This window comes from Chenopodium album, chromosome 16 (genome assembly GCF_948465745.1).
Source record: "Chenopodium album chromosome 16, dcCheAlbu1.1, whole genome shotgun sequence".
Classification (NCBI taxonomy): domain Eukaryota; kingdom Viridiplantae; phylum Streptophyta; class Magnoliopsida; order Caryophyllales; family Amaranthaceae; genus Chenopodium; species Chenopodium album.
Window position 1 is genome coordinate 48,211,637 of NC_137849.1, and position 17,031 is coordinate 48,228,667.

Below are 17,031 nucleotides of genomic sequence, written 5' to 3' on the forward strand. Positions count from 1 at the left end.
CAATTTCGTCAATCAGTTACAACTTACAAGTATTCGCAGGTAATCTTGTTTGTACTTGAATAATTTCATTTAAATTTCCTAATTTGATGTTTTTGATAATTTAGGGTATTCATTGTTTCATTTAGAAGAAACTGATTTTGGGTAAAAATTGGAAATTTTATAACGATTAATTTGAAAGGAAAATCATTTAGATTAATAGATTGCTTTGTATGTTGCTTTGGTTTTGTGCATTTTATAATTGTTTCATGTTAAGTGTTATTTAATTGAAGGAGTGTTTTTGGGTTCCATTGTAATGGAAGCAATTGTTGAATGGAATCGAGGTTTATTTGCTGTCAATAATTTTATAGGATCTGTTTTTTATACGTAGGATCATTTTGTCAACATTAAATTAAAATATTATTTTATATTTTATAGTATCTATTTTTTTTTTGTAGAATCTGAAATAAAATACAGTAGTGTGTGTGACATTGTGGCAGTGAAATGAAAAGCGAAAACTTGTCCCCTTGTTGAACATTGATCTTAATGAAGTGATAAATGATGTGATTAGCTCAATCGGAGATGCAAAATCAAACGATGTAATAGAAGAAGAAGCAGCAATACCATTCGATCTTAATGAAGAAGCCAAGTGATAACTTGTTATTTAGTATGATTATAGGGTACTTTTGAACCTTGTTTTCGTTATTATTCGGCATCAAAGTTCATTATTGATCCTATTTTTAAGCAAATTTTGTATCATCCATGCTTCACGGGTTGTTTGTGTTTTTGATGTAATGTAGCTGTTTTTAGCACTATGGATATGATCAAGCATGAGTGAGCAAGGAGAAGGACAAGCTTGGTTGACAGAGCAATGGAGGAAGAAGGATGAGTGCCTTGAAGAGAAATGAAAAGCTTTTGGAAAGCCTTGAAGGGTTGTTTGCATAAGGGTCAACTTCAACTGACCATAACTTTTGTTCTACTCAACATTTTGAAGTGATTCAAATTGGAGATGAAATTTCGTCTCAAGAGCTTTCCAACGACTGGTCACAAATCCATTTCCGACAAGAAACAAAGAAGTTACAGCCTCTCGAAATCAAGGTGTTCATGCAGGGGTTTCTGCACGGACGTGCAACAAAATGGCACGTCCGTGCCAAAATATGCACGTCCATGCAAGGCACGCCCGTGCCAAAATATGCACGTCCGTGCACACCTGCTCCAGACTTGGCAGTGCACGTCTGTGCAAGACTGTTTTCGAGCTTTTTTCTCGTTTTCTCCGTCCTTTCTATTTGGGGTAATATAAATACCTTCTTAGCTCCGAAATGTGGGGGAGGGGGCCTTCTTAGTGTAGTTTTAGCTTAGTTTAGGGTTTTTAGATAGAGAAACTCTCATTTTCTAGAGAGAGAAAGTGTGAAAAACTTGTTGAAAGTTTGGAATATGATGAATTGAAGGAAGGAGACTTGAAGATTTGATTATTTCTTGCAATATTAATGAGAATTTCTTACTCTTTCTCTTATTTTATTGCTTTAATTGCATATTTTTGTATCTTTTCTAGTTTTATTACTTGTTTATGTTAAATTAGTGTTTGATTTCATATTCTTAGTTGTAAATTATTCCTTTAGTTTTGCAATTTATTATGATTTGTGAGTAGTTCTTTTACTTGAGATGGTTGAAACCATTGATGAATTCACAAATACTTGTTTCCATGTGTTGATTTAGCTAATGTGGGATGTTAATTAGTTGAGCTTAAGTGGTTTCATTGTTAGTTCTTGTAAGTGGCCATAGCTAGAACTATTTATCTTAGCTTTCTCAACGAAGGATCGATAGATGAACTTGAGTTAGCTCCCTTATGCTTAATTGACTTGAAATGCCATGAGAATAGGAATTTTCAGTCAAGGGAATGTTTATGTCATCGTAATTATGCTTTAACACTTATTTTATGCTTTGTAACCACGAGAGTAGGTTGTATTCATGACTCAAGTAATCCCTCTAGCTTGAGATAGTAGTTGGGTGCATTAGATGACTTCCCCTAATTTATCCCCAAATTCCTATGTTTTGTATGTTAAACTGTAGTTTGTGAATGACTTAATTGGTGGATACCTTCCCAAGATCATTTTTTATTATTGTTTATAGTTTTTCTTTATAACTTAAAACCCAAAAAGACTTGACTTAGCTTATCACAAATTGATATTTGTTAGTGCTCCCCATAGTCCTTGTGAGATCGACCCTTACTTGCTCTTTCTACCCATTAGAGAGACCAAGTTAGGTTTTTATCTTTGGTAGGCTCGACAACGGCCTATCGCTGAGGTTAATAACATTGGTAATGAAGAGGTTGAGGTTGAGGTTAATAACAATATAAATCTCATAATCGGTCAAACGGAAAAGAACAAGCCAGTCGTACTCCAGCTGTGGGTATGTATTTTGCAAGCGGTGAAGAATTTACAAGGTTTTGCCATATATATGCCTTTGAGAAAATATTTGTATTTGTATGAATCAAATATGAATCAGTAAGCAAATATTTATATTGATCCTGTAAATACCATTTTGATACTGTTTAAATTGGAAAGATGTTGTTTTATGGAATTTGATGCTCAGAAATACGAAAAGGTTTGGTTTTGTAGTGGGAGTCTCATAATTTCGGATTTAAAGAAATTAGACCTCGAATTGTTTTATTGATGATTGGTAACATTAGTATTTAAAAGTACTAATTTTTATTAGGACATTACTATTTATGTCTAATAGGTGAATGAAAAATAAAATGCAAACAAAAATAATAATAATTGGTATATTGAATTTAAATCAATCATGAATCAAATTGTTTTATTGATAATTAGTATCATTGGTATTTAAAAGTCTAATTTAGACTGGAATACATTAGTATTTATGGCTATTATGTCAATGAAAACTAAAAATAAAACCGAAAAAAAAATGGTGTAGTTTGGGTTCGAACACGGATTACATACGCATAATAGGAATGCATTCACCAACTACACCAAGGGGTATCAGCATGTATGCTATTGTATTATTTATTTACTTGTGCTATTTATATTTATGTCAAATATATTGGATGATTCTATTGAAGACAATATGATTCCTTAAATGTTAATAGGACGCTTATTAATATATTATGATGATTACTGTTGCATATAAATGTTCTTAGGGTTGGGTTAAGGGTTTAGGGTTAAAATTTTATTAGGTTATAAATGTTAGGATAATGGTTGTAACACCCCCAAATCTCCCTCTACGGAAATACTAGTATAATACGTATAATTATACCGTAGAGATAGACTTAGGCGTATTACCGCCGCGTGATTACGCAAGACAACTCAAACTCACTAAATAAATCAATACTTTGCAGCGGAAACTTCAAAACTCTTCTTTATTAATAATAACTATAATAGAAACCAATGTCACAAGTACTCAAATTAAATACAAGACCAAAACTCCTAATTTAGATGAAACCAAATCGCGGGACTCCAATGCATCAATTTATTCACTTGACCTGAAATAAACACTGCTTACCATTACGGTAAACAGGGCGAACCAAAACAAATAAGAAGTTCGGGTTAGCAAAATATGCTAAGTACGGTAAGTGTAAGATAATTAAACTCAATTTATTTGTAAACATGCTTTAAAACCAATTCCAATAATTAATCCAATAATTCCAAACTCATGATTCAAAACCGATTCTCAATATTTCAATCTCAATAACCAATAAAACCAATTCCAATTATTTTAACACCAGTTCCAATTATTTTAAAACCAATTCCTCTTCCAAGTGTGCACACCCTCCAAGCTAGTCTCCTTATGTTACAAGGCCATTCTTGAGGAAAGACCCGGTCATACAAAGTCCAAGGCCTTATCAATAAACCAAATCCGCATAGTGGATTACTAACATGCTTATAAAGCATTAATAATAAATTTAATTCATTGATTCAATAAATCCTCTTTTAAATTCAATAATTCCAATTAATTCAAACTCCTTTATTAAATTCAACATGCTTTCAATATCAAACCTTTTTAAAACATGAATAATAATTTTAATTATTTAAAACATGATATAAAATCAATACTCCAATTTATTTATCAAAACCAATTTATTTAAACATACTTTTATTTCATAATCACAATTCAGTTCAATTTAACTCAATCATCACAAGAAATCATTCAAACATGTTCGTTCAAACCAATTTTATTATTTTTTTCAAGGTATCTAATCACCTAACGTACCTTGATCCTTGCTTAGCCAAAAACACCTCAAAAGAACCCTCAAGTAGCTTGATTAAAAGCACCCTATAAATAAATATAACCTTAATCAATATAAGGTTAACAAATAATCACAAATCATTAAATTAAAACCTCCCATCTATATGTACATGAACCTTAAAAATTATTTTCTCAAGAACATAATTAAAATCTGATTTTTATTTAATTAAAACCATTTGAGAGAAAATTATGAGAATTGTGTGAGTGTTTGATCATGGAATAAAGGGGTATTTATAGGCTAGCATGTGTATGAATTATGGTAGGAAAATGTAGGAAGAATTATAGTAAGTAGGGTTTAAGGGATTACTTGGAGAAGTGAGTAAAGATTTAAGGAAAGTTTTGATATTAAAGAGATTGTGTATAATTGAATATTAAATTGGAATTACTTGGGGAATAATTAAGAAGAATGAATGAATGGCAAGAAAATGTGATGGTTGGATATTAAAAAGATGGAGAATTAGAATTAAGGAAAATAGGAGATTTTGGAAGATAATTAAAAATATAATTTTACCAATTAAATTCCCCCAAAATATTTCATGAGGGCCGAAAATATGGAGCTTACCATAGCTCTAATTTTCGGATCCCTCTAGATATATTTAGGAATATTTTGCTTGGTTTTTAAGGAATAAAATAATTGTATAAATAATATAGAATAATAATTAATTAATTAAATACCAATTATTTATCAATAAATAATCCTAGCTAGTTATTAGGTAATTTCGTCCATAATAATTAATTAATTAAAAATTATTTTGCTTTAATTAAAATATCCGAAATATGTAAATAATCCAGTTTTTAAAATAGGATAAATGGATAATAAATCTTATCCAAAATAATAATTTGTTTTTAAAATACTTTTGGTGCCAAAATTCAAATATCATTTTGGCTCCAAGATTTAAATAGTAAGTTAAATTACTAAAATACCCTTTTTAGAAAATAATAATTAATTAATTAATTGGGAAAATACGTATAAAAATACGGGATATTACAATGGTATTGTATGTTGTTGTTTGGTTTAACTAGGTGTTTCAACAAGAATATGTATTAATAATATGTTTTAGCAAGAAGTTTTGTACAATACTTGTTCTATTATGTGCATCACTTTCTAATTGGATTAGTTTACAGATGTATCAGTTACTTTTATAGGTTGTAAAGATTTCTTCTATTTGATATGTTAATTCTAGTCTATTTCTTCTATTGTTTAAATTTCAAAAAAAAAAAAAAAAAAAAAAAGTGTGTTATTCGTTTAGTAACTTATAATTGTAGGTTTTATATATTACCACTGAATTCAAATTGTAAGTTTTTTTTTTTTTTTTTAATAGTATGTATTAATAGAGAGGTAAATTGTAAGTGTTCCTTATATAAATTCTATGTTATCCTTTACTAAGTTAGTTTTCATTTATTTAAGTTTGGTTTGAAATCATACATATATTAAATTCATCATATTCAAAACACATCCACAAAAGTGAACTATGTATATTAATCTTTTGGTAATTAATATAATCGTTTTTATTTATTGCTGGAATCATATCCATAAACATGGGTTATATTTATTGTAAGTTGGGTACATCTTATATTTGAACATATAAGTATTATATTTTTGTTTTTATATAAATATTTATAGAAATATTCAGAAAACACAGTTTCAGGTGAATTTATGGGTTATATGTGGTTGAAAAAAAATATATATAAAATAAAAAGTTCGGGTATAGTGAAGAATCGAACACGAATCACTTGTCTATAATATTAAAACACTGACTAACCGAGTCAGGGGGTATCAGCATGACCATTTTTAAATATTAAATCTATATATATAATTGTGACGAAATAATTTTCCGTAGTTTCTATTAGAGTATGAGAAGCATATTTATACAACCTAACAAGAGATTAGAGCTCATGAGATAGGCCCGTTAGCTATACAATATACACAATATATATCGGCCCTAATAGTAATCCATTACTATGTTAGTTTCAATTTATTTAAGTTGAGTTTGAAATCATACATGTATAAAATTTATCATATTAAAAAACATCCACTAAAATGAACTATTTATATAGGTCATTTGGGAATAAATATAATCGTTTTTGTATGTTTCACATCATATCCATAAACATAGGTTACACTTAGGAAAAATTGCCCAAAATAATCCAACCTTTGCCCTATCCAATCAAATTAATCCCACCTTTGGATTATTTGTTAATAATCCGACCTTTGATATCAATCTGCTCAAAATGATCCCAACCGATCATGCAACTTGTTATAACAAGTTACTTGACACGTGTCGGCCTGTGATTTGTCAAAAAAACAAAAATAAAAGAAATAAATATTAAAAAAAGTTAAAGTTTTTTAAAGAAAAAAAAAATAATTTCCCTCCCCGCTGCCTGCCTTCCTTGCCCCGTCGCTCCGGCCACCTACAACCCCAACGCCAACGCCGGCGCCGGAGCCGGAGCCGGCGCCGAGCCCGCCTTACCCCCGGCCATCTCTTGAACCACCAACCTCTTTTGCCAATAAAACACGCCACAACCTCACTTCCTCAGTTCCTCCTTCAGCATAGCAACAATTGCGGCCACAGCCGCACAACGCCACCATTTCCAGCCACCCCAGCCACCTCTCACCCATAGCCTCACCTCGCACCAGCCATACCGCCGACACCGCAACCCACAACCTGTCACATTACACCACTTGACCACCTCACGCACACCGCATATACAGCCACCAACAACCACCAGCCATCTCTAATTCACAAGCCCGCAATTGCAGCAACAACAACACCAAAAACTGCCCAGCCACTGCAATTCAAACCGCAGCAATCTTCCGCCATAAACGAACCTCAAGCAGCCCCAATTTTAGCCAATTTCGGCTCAATTTGAAGAACCCATGGCAGCTATTTCGGCCTCCTTTACTTTCCCCCGCCCAGATTACGGCCGCCCAGACCACCCACAATAACAAAGACGGCAATGCGAGCTCCGATGTCACGGTTTCTGCTCTGATGTCACGGACGGTTGCTGCTCCGATCTCACGGTGGCTAGGGCTGGGGGAGGGAGTGGATAGGTGGCTGCGGTTTTTTATTTAAAATTTTAGACAAATTATACGGTGACACGTGTACTTTAAACAAAAAAAAATACATGTTTATCAAGTAACCGGTCACTTGGGTCCATTAGGAGCAGATTAGGTATAAAGGTCGGATTATTAAACAATAATTAAAAGGTGGAATTATTTTGGGCGGATGAGACAAAAGTCGGATTATTTTGGACAATTTTTTCTTATATTTATTGTAAGTTGGGTATTAAATGAAGTGGTTATCTTTTTAAATTTCTTAAATTTGAAAATTTGTTACTTAAAAAATAACCTTTTTTTTTTTGAGAAAAATAAAATACTTATTTAAGAGCACTGTGTAGAATTGATTTAATAAAAAATAGTTATTAAAGATTAATTATAGGTACATACTTTTTTATTATATATAAAAGAGTTACACATCTAAAAATATAACTTTAGGCCCTGTTCTGTTCACCTTATTCTCACTTATTTCAGGGTTAATAAGTTCAGATCAGGATTAATAAGTTTAGATAAGATAAGTTCAGGAAAAATAAGTTCAGATAAGTTGTGATAAGGGTTAATCAGGGCTACCAAGTTTAATTTATAACTAAAATAAGTTCTAATAAGGACAAATAAGTTAAGATAAGATCAGATAAGTTCAAATAAGTAAAAATCAGGTGAATAGAACACACCCTTATTCCCTTGAAAGAAATTTTAAAAAGTATGACTTAGTTATTTTGATATCTTAAAAGCAAATATGATTACGTAAAATTGGAAAGTTACCAAACCAAAAAATAAAAAACTTATGTACTGTCACAGAGTTCGAACAAATATAGTTGTTAATTTCGATTTTTTTTAAAACATATATGATTCGTTCATTACTTTTGTTAGTTATGATTCTATAAAACCAAAAATGATTATTTAACATTAAAAATTTTACTTAAAATAATAAGAGGGAAGATTTTCGCTAAAATCCCATACAATAAAAATGGTGGTGAAATTTCATGTGGCACCAACATTTAGCTTTGGAAATTGTAATTAGAAGAGAAAAAGTAATCTCCCTTTTCACAATTAGCGCATACCTAAAGTTTCTTCATCTCCTTCAATATAATAAAATTTGATAAATTCATTCATCCCTTTTCACAATTAGCGCATACCTAAAGTTTCTTCATCTCCTTCAACATAATAAAATTTGATAAATTCATTCGTTTACAGATACTAAGAATATTCAGTAAATAATTTTATTAGTAACTTGATACCAAGAAATATAATTCAAAAACAAGTCTATGGCACCACTTAACTCTGCATCTTGTTTCATTAAATAGCGATTACGTGCAATAAAAATATAAATAAAATTAATGTATTGAATATTTGATATCATGACCAATATATTTTATAAAACTAAACAAAGCAATATTTATTGTTATTTTTTAAACTAATATACTTGACTAGTATAAACACGGCAATACAAGTTGAAATGCCATATTAACGAAAATTGTTAATCTGGTGGCACTTTTCACAAATATGTTCAAATACTGTGGCATTAGTTCATTGATTTTGGACAGCTGTCCATCCATTCATCCATTCATGCAATTATTGCTCTATAGTAGTTAGTAGGCCATCCAACGCAAATAATGCATGTACCCTTGCAATGACACTTGAAAAGACGATTATACCCCCTTGATAAACAAATTTTGTTATCTGGGGAATGACCTGGGCAGTGCTCGTATAAAGATTTAATAATTCTTATTATAAATAATATTAAAATAAGTCACGGGGGATTAAAAGTAAACTAGGAATAGCTGAAATAAAATTGGAAATTATACCAATGAAATTAATTAGGGCTCTATTGTCATAAAAATATTTAGATAAATAAAATACAAAGTTTATTGTATGCACACTTTATTGTAAAGGAAGAAACAAAAGTTAAAATGGTAAGAGATATCAACATGAATTCATCATTATAAATACTCTGCATATAAGTCAAGAAGGGGTAAAAGTGTAACATTAGTGAAGAGCTAAAAAGAATTGAAAAATGATGCTACTAAAATAAGAATTTCATTTTCAAATTATAGCCTAGAATACATACGAGAAATTGAAATATGATTTGATATTAATAAAAGTGTTAGGATCCTAAATTCATTTTTCAATCTTAAATATATTAATCAAAGTAGGCGGTCAAATTTAAAACTATTTCAATTGCACACCGTCATTCACTAGGGGCTTGTTCAATTCTCTTCACCTTATAAAAATAAGTTTTAGGTCTAATAAATTCAAATCAGCTCAGATTAGTTACAATAAGGTCTAATAAGTTAAATAAGGTCTAATAAGTTACATTAAGTTAAATAAGGTCTAATAAATTTCAATAAGTTCTAATCAAGTCTAACAATAAGGTCTAATAAGTAGGGGTGTCCATTCGATTTTTGGTTTAAATTTAGCCCAAATCCAATCCGATCCGAAATAAATTTGATTTTCATTTATCAAATCCAATCCAATCTGAATTCCTCACCAAATCCAATCTAATTCAAACCGATTCAAAATTTGGTTATTTGGACCCGATACGAGAGGGAAAAATAAAATACGTTGCAAACATAGTTGTACACGATTAATAGAAGCATTGAAAACATAGGTAGGTTACATGATAAATATTAATAATTATTATCATAGTTTAGCATGATTATATTAACAATACTTATTTATAAACTAATGATTTCATATTTAATTTATTTCGTTTTTTTTGGATTCAAACAAGGTTAATCCAATCCGATTCGAACGTCCGAATTTTCAAAAAACTTCAATCCCATTCGATTTAAAGTTCGGATCTGATCCGAATTAATAATTCAGTTTTGATTGGATTAAATTCGATTTTAATTCGAATGATGGATACCCGTACTAATAAGGTCCAATAAGGTATAATAACTTCAAATGAGTTCAGTAAGGTCTGATAAGTTCAATAAGGTATAATAAATTTGATAAGGTCTTACAAGGTTCAATAAGTTCTAATAAGTTCAATGAGGTATAATAAGTTCCAATAAGTTTCATGACTTTGAAATATGGTGTAAATTTTGAGTTTACAAATACAAATATGATTCCTTTAAAATTGATAATAATTATTTTTGAGTTTTTAAATATAAAAATGATACTTAAAATGAAAATTTATAAAAAAAAATAAAAAATCAAAACGTGTTTCTTTATACGTACACAAGATACGAACACATGACAACTATCCATAGTCATTCAAGGGGTTTGTTTATTACTAGACTTAGGGGTATCAACACATACATTGGATGAAAACAAATTAATTTTTATTATCCATTGGACTAAATTTCCTGGCTTATTATTTTATTCTATTTTCCAGAAAAAATTTATGCCCAAAAATAATTGATTGGCCACATTATACAAATAATTTACATGCAAAACATTTAAATAAAAAGAGTTATTTGAATTTTTTTTTTCCACTTTGAAATATGGTGTATGTTTTGACTTTATTAATATATATATATATATATATATATATATATATATATATATATATATATATATATCACAAATTTTTTAAAAAAACCGGTGTTCAATAACATTATTGAATGGCGGATTTTACGGACAAGAAAACTGCCATGGCACGTGCTTCATAATGATTGCCAAAATAAAGAAACAATAGAACTTTCTCTCTCCTCGATTTTCTCTCTTCATTCACTCATTCACTTCAGCTTTCTCTCTCTAAAAACCAATTAACTGGCGATTTTGAGCGTGTTCTCTCTCCTCCATTGTTGCTCTTCGAGCTTTTTCTCTCTTTTCTTTCACTTGTGAAGTTGTTTATCGCTTAATTGTGGTTCGTTTACTTATTTTTTTGAGATTTTTGTTAGTTTAAATTGTTTTGGTTCTTCGATTTTTAGGTTTTTTGATTTTGATTTTGTTTTCGTTTTTTGTAGTGTTTGTTTCAGCAATGGTGAAGAAGAAGATTACAAAGAAGGCTGTAGATGCTGAAGAAGGTGTGTTTATTTAAAATTTTCATCATTTTTTCAAATTTTCAATTGAATTTTCGCTTATATATGTCGAATTAGTAGTGCATGTTATTTTTTTTTATAGTTTTCTGTTGATTTATTATGCATATTATGATAATTGAATTTTAATTTTGAAGTTATTATGTATAATTTTGCTTTATTTTATTGTTCATTGTGATAATTGGTTCAAAATTTGTTATACATGTGTTGTGGTGTTGTTTTATGTGAAACAAATTTTGCATGTTTGTTTTAAGAAGTTTTATTCATTATTCTTCAAATTTTGTATGTTAGGTTTTAGTTAGATTATGAGAATAGTATGCATATCTGCATTGTGTTTGTGTATATGTGTTTGAGTACCAGTAATATGTGCATTGTGAAGGAATTGTGTCTTCGATAAGTGCAATTACTAGATATATCAAGGATCACTATTATGGAGATAATAAGTTCATTCTATTGGGGCGTCATCCTCTGTTGCTAGACTATGAGAGATGATCTTTGGGCTAGTCAAATAGCTCAAAGCCCTTTAGAATGGATCCTATATTGGTCACACACAAGGGTATTGGGTTAAGCAAGTTAGAGGCCCATTTATGGGCCTCATGAGCAATCAATTAGTCATAAGCATGAGTGGGCTAAGTATAGTTTGAGTGGGATTAGGAAGTGGGCTTGGATTTGGACTTGGACTATTATTTAGAGATACGATCTATAAATAATAGCCTTGCCTAGGGTTGGACACATATCACAATTAGCAATACAGTGAATTGTGAATCAAGCAACCACCATCCAAAGGCCCTCATCCTCCCTCTCTCACCGCACGCCTCTCCTCCCCTCTCACCCACGGCCGGCCACCCCTAGTGGCCCTCGTGGTGTTGCGCGGTGGTTCTTGCCTGGTTGATCGTTCGTCCATCTCCGTAGAAGGTCGATAGAAGTGTTCTTTCGCGACTAACTAGCATTAGTGGAGGTCTTAATCTGTGCCCGTAGACCAAGTAGAGGAATCGCATTTGAGGTTCTTTATCTCCCATTGTTCTTGCTCGATCATCGTGGAATCACGCTTCAAAGGTATAATTCTTACTTCTTTATGTGTTATGCATGAGATCCTTGGTTTGGTGCTATATGAATATGATTCATGTTAATTCCGCAATTTAGTACCTATAATCTCCTACAGTGGTATCAGTTAGCCTCTTGCATCTACATATATTGAGTAATAATTCTTTGATAATCCACAATTTTAATTCAATTAGGAGGGAGAATATTTAATTATGAGTCAATTGTTATATTAAATGTGATTTAACAATATAGAATCATTAAAAGTGTTTAATTTGCTCCATATTAACCATAAGTTTGATCCGAATTTGCCCTAATAAAAATCGAAATTCGAACCCCTAAAACCCTAATTTCGAAATTTTCGAAATTTAAACCCTAATTTGTGAAATTTGTGTTTAAATTTTGATTTAATTCGATGGTAATATGTTTAAGGAATTTAATCTATTTGATTACATGTTAAAATTATGAATTTTTCATGGTCAAATTATTTAATTTAAGTGTTAAATTAAATTGGGGATTAATTTCATCAAGAACCCTAATTTCAAAATTGAATATGATTTAATTTTGGAATTAAATGGACCACATTAATTTTTAATTAATTTTTACAAGAGTTGTTTTGATTAATTAAAATATTTTTTTAAAAAAAAAAATATTAAAAAAAAAAAGGGGAAACAGCAGCAGCACCGCGGCTGGGTGGCGCTGCCACGGTGGTGCCGCTGCTGGTGGTCCAGGAGGGAAGGGGCGGGGCTGGGTCAGGCAGCAAGGAGCAGCGCAGCAGTGCCGCAGCCTTGCGTGTGCTGCTGCTGCTGCTGTTCCTGCGTTACTGCAGGGGCAGCAGCCACCGTGGCCGGCTCCGGCTGGCCACACCACGGTGGCTGACGTGGTTCTTCATAAAAAAAAAAAAAAAAAAAAAATTTTTATTTATTTTATTTTAGATAAAATCAGATTTCAAAAATTTTAAAAGATAAGTTTAAATTTTGAAAAGATAATTAACAAAATTAAAGTTGTTATTTTTGTTAAGTTTGGATAATTATGGAGCAAAAGATTCTATAAGGATAATATTTGATTAAATAATGTGATTATCTCATAATTATTTATGGATAATAATTGATTTAAAATATGTGATTGGCAAGTAATTAGGATAGAATTCCTAAATTAGTTAGGATAATCATGGAAAATAAATATGATTTATATTCCATATTTTCAAATAAGATTTGATTCTATCTCATACCTAAATTAAAATATATGATATTTTATAATTGGTCATGATTAATATATAATATTATCTAATTACAGTAATTAATTAAAATATGAGATATTTATAGCCATGTTTCCTTTATTATAGACATTCGATGTTGTAGTTTAGGAAAGCATGATGAGTGATTTATTATATGGCACTTTATAATATATGATATTGTTTATTGCTATATATAGACTAGTATGGCCCATAGATTCTAAAATACGATCTGCGCATCGTGAAGTATTTTTGTAATCTAAATACGGTCTGCGTACCGTTGAGTATTTTTTTGTAATATATTTTATTTTATTTAAGTAGTAGATAGAATAGAATAAATTTACAGGTTGCAATTGATCCAAAAGCCAATGAAGTGAAGACCCAATGGAGCAAGATGGATGAGATCCATGAAGATCCAAGTGGGAGCATTCTACTTTATTAGTTTTCTTAGGATTAAGGGGCCATACTATGTCATGTTTTATTGCATTAGTAGATCATGCATGTTTAGGTTTATTTATGTTGCTTGATGATGCGTTAGAGTTCACTATAAAATCACAACATAATAAATCTAGATCCCAGAAATATTGATGCAGCTTTTCCAATTAAAAACCCGACGAAAACCTTGATCGTTTGTGATGGGTCGGCCCTCAGCAGAGCATCATAATATATCTTGGGGAAGTGGGGGTAGGACCGCATATCTACACTTTTAATTGGTTATATTCAACAAGGTTACCTAAAGCGTTTAGAACCTTGAAGCTAAGAGTAATAATTAAACATGCGATGGTTAATTATTCAACCAAGAATTACAAGAGTTATAATCAGTAAAGAGTTTACTCACCTTGAAAATGTAATGGTTGATTGCAGGGCCTCACTCTGGTTAATTATTGCACAAATAAAGGATCTTGGAATCATTTTATTCGATAGGGGTCAATTTAAAATTGAATAAAATGCTTTAAAGTTACCAATAAATTCTAATATTACTTATGGTACTTTAAAATTATTAAACATAATTATTGAATTTTGCCTCGTTTGTTTTTGTTTGTAGATGAATAACTTATATGACAACACAGATTTACCAATGAAACTCAATTTAAGGCTTAATCTCAGAAACTACAGGCAATGGGAGGGCGAATTGAGAAATGTTCTCACAAGCTTCAAGCTTGATGCTCGCCTATATGTACCCGTTGAGAACAAGTGTGCTCCTGGTCAGGACCCTGAAATGCATGCAAAATTAGTTTTGGATGCAATAAAGGTCAAGAACCTAATACTGGAATCTATTCCAAACTGTTGGTACAATAGGTTCAGACGGTATGAGGTGACCAACTTATATCAATGTCTTCGTGCTATCTGTAGGGGTGGCATGGGGGCATTGGGTAGTGGAGGTGTCAACGATCCAAATGTAAGAGAGATCGTTAACTCGATCCCTCAGATTTACTATTCCTGGGCTGACAGTTTAAGGTATGAGACTTACCGGATTCATGGTAAGATAATGGCAAAGAAACTCTTGCCTGGTCAGTCTGTGAGGAACCATGTTAATGAATTGGTTGATATGATCAACCAAATGGATGTCCTCGGGAAACCGATTGATGATGACTATGCACGTGACATTATCTTGTTCTCGCTCCATGCTGGTTTTGACATTGTGAGACTTTCTCATAATGATGAGGGATCATCAGCAAATTTGATCAACATCTTACTTAACCATGCTGAGGAGTACCTGGTTAGGAGAGATTGCCAGTGCTTCTATTGTGGTGGATGGCAAGTCCATACACCAGGGTGTCCCCATTATACACCAGTGAAAACAGAAGGTAAGGAGTTACTTGATGTTTTTGTTGTAGAAATTAATCTTACTTCATCTTCCACTTGGGTATTCGATACCGGTTGTGGTGCTCATATCGTCAATGACGTGCAGGGCTTGAAAGGAAGTAGGAAGCTGGATCCAGGAGAAGTGACACTTCGAGTAGGAAATGGAGCAAAAGTTGCTGCACTTGCTATTGGGAGTTATCATTTGAGACTACCTTCTGGATTAATTTTAGTACTTAATAACTGTTATTTCGTTCCCAGCATTACTAAAAACATTATTTCAGTTCCAGTTTTAGATACTGAAGGTTTTTCATTTGAAATAAGAGACAAACGTTGTTTTATTTCGAAAGAAAACATGTTATATGCTAATGCTAAGTTAATTAATGGTTTGTATGTTTTAGAATATACAACTCATGTCTACAACATTGATCATAAAAAGCAGAAAACAGATGGTTCAAACCCAACTTACCTATGGCATTGTAGGCTTGGACATATTAACCAAAAGCGCGTCCAAAAATTACATAAGGATGGACTCCTTTCTTCTTTTGATTATGAATCATTTGAAAACTGTGAGTCATGCTTGCTTGGGAAAATGACTAAGTCACCCTTTACGGGTATAGGTGAAAGAGCTAATGACCTTTTGGGGCTCATACATACAGATGTGTGTGGACCAATGAGTTCAAAAGCTAAGGGTGGATTTAGCTACTTCGTTACTTTTACTGATGATTTAAGTAGATATGGTTACATTTACTTAATGAAGCACAAGTCGGAAGCCTTTGAAAAGTTCAAAGAATTCCAGAATGAAGTACAAAACCAACTTGGGAAGACAATTAAGGCATTACGATCTGATCGTGGTGGCGAATATTTAACCCAAGAATTTGATGAACATCTGATTAATTGTGGAATACTTTCACAATTAACCCCTCCAGGGACACCTCAATTAAATGGAGTGTCAGAAAGGAGGAATAGGACTCTACTAGATATGGTTAGGTCCATGATGAGCTTTACTGATCTTCACATATCTTTTTGGGGATATGCATTAGGAGCAGCTTCCAGAGTACTAAACAGAAGCCCATCCAAAGCAGTTGAGAAGACACCATATGAATTATGGAAAGGAAAAGTTCCAAATTTGTCTTATCTCAAGATTTGGGGATGTGAAGCCTATGTAAAACGTTTACAAGGCGATAAACTACACCCTAAATCAGACAAGTGTTTTTTTGTGGGCTACCCCAAAGAAACAAAAGGGTATTACTTCTACAATCGCGAAGATGACAAAGTGTTTGTTGCTCGCGACGGTGTCTTTCTAGAAAAGGAATTTCTATCTAGAAAGCCAAGTGGGAGTAAAGTGGTTCTCGAAGAAATTCGAGACGAGCAACAAATGGATGTGGATAACACCACATCAGAGGCGAGGGCGCATGAAACAATTAATCATGCGTCGGAGCAAGCTAATTCCACCAGCGAGACTCCTATCGTCCCACTTGAATCTAATTCATGCGAAAATCTTCAAGGAGTTGGAGAGAAAATTTCTACTGTTGCTCCTACCCCACGTAGGTCTGCCAGAATCAGAAACAAACAGTTTGTTGAGGTTCTGTTAACTGAGGATTCTGAAATCTTCTTATTGGAGAATGAGGAACCCACAACCTACAAGCAAGCTTTGGTGAGCCCCAACTCAG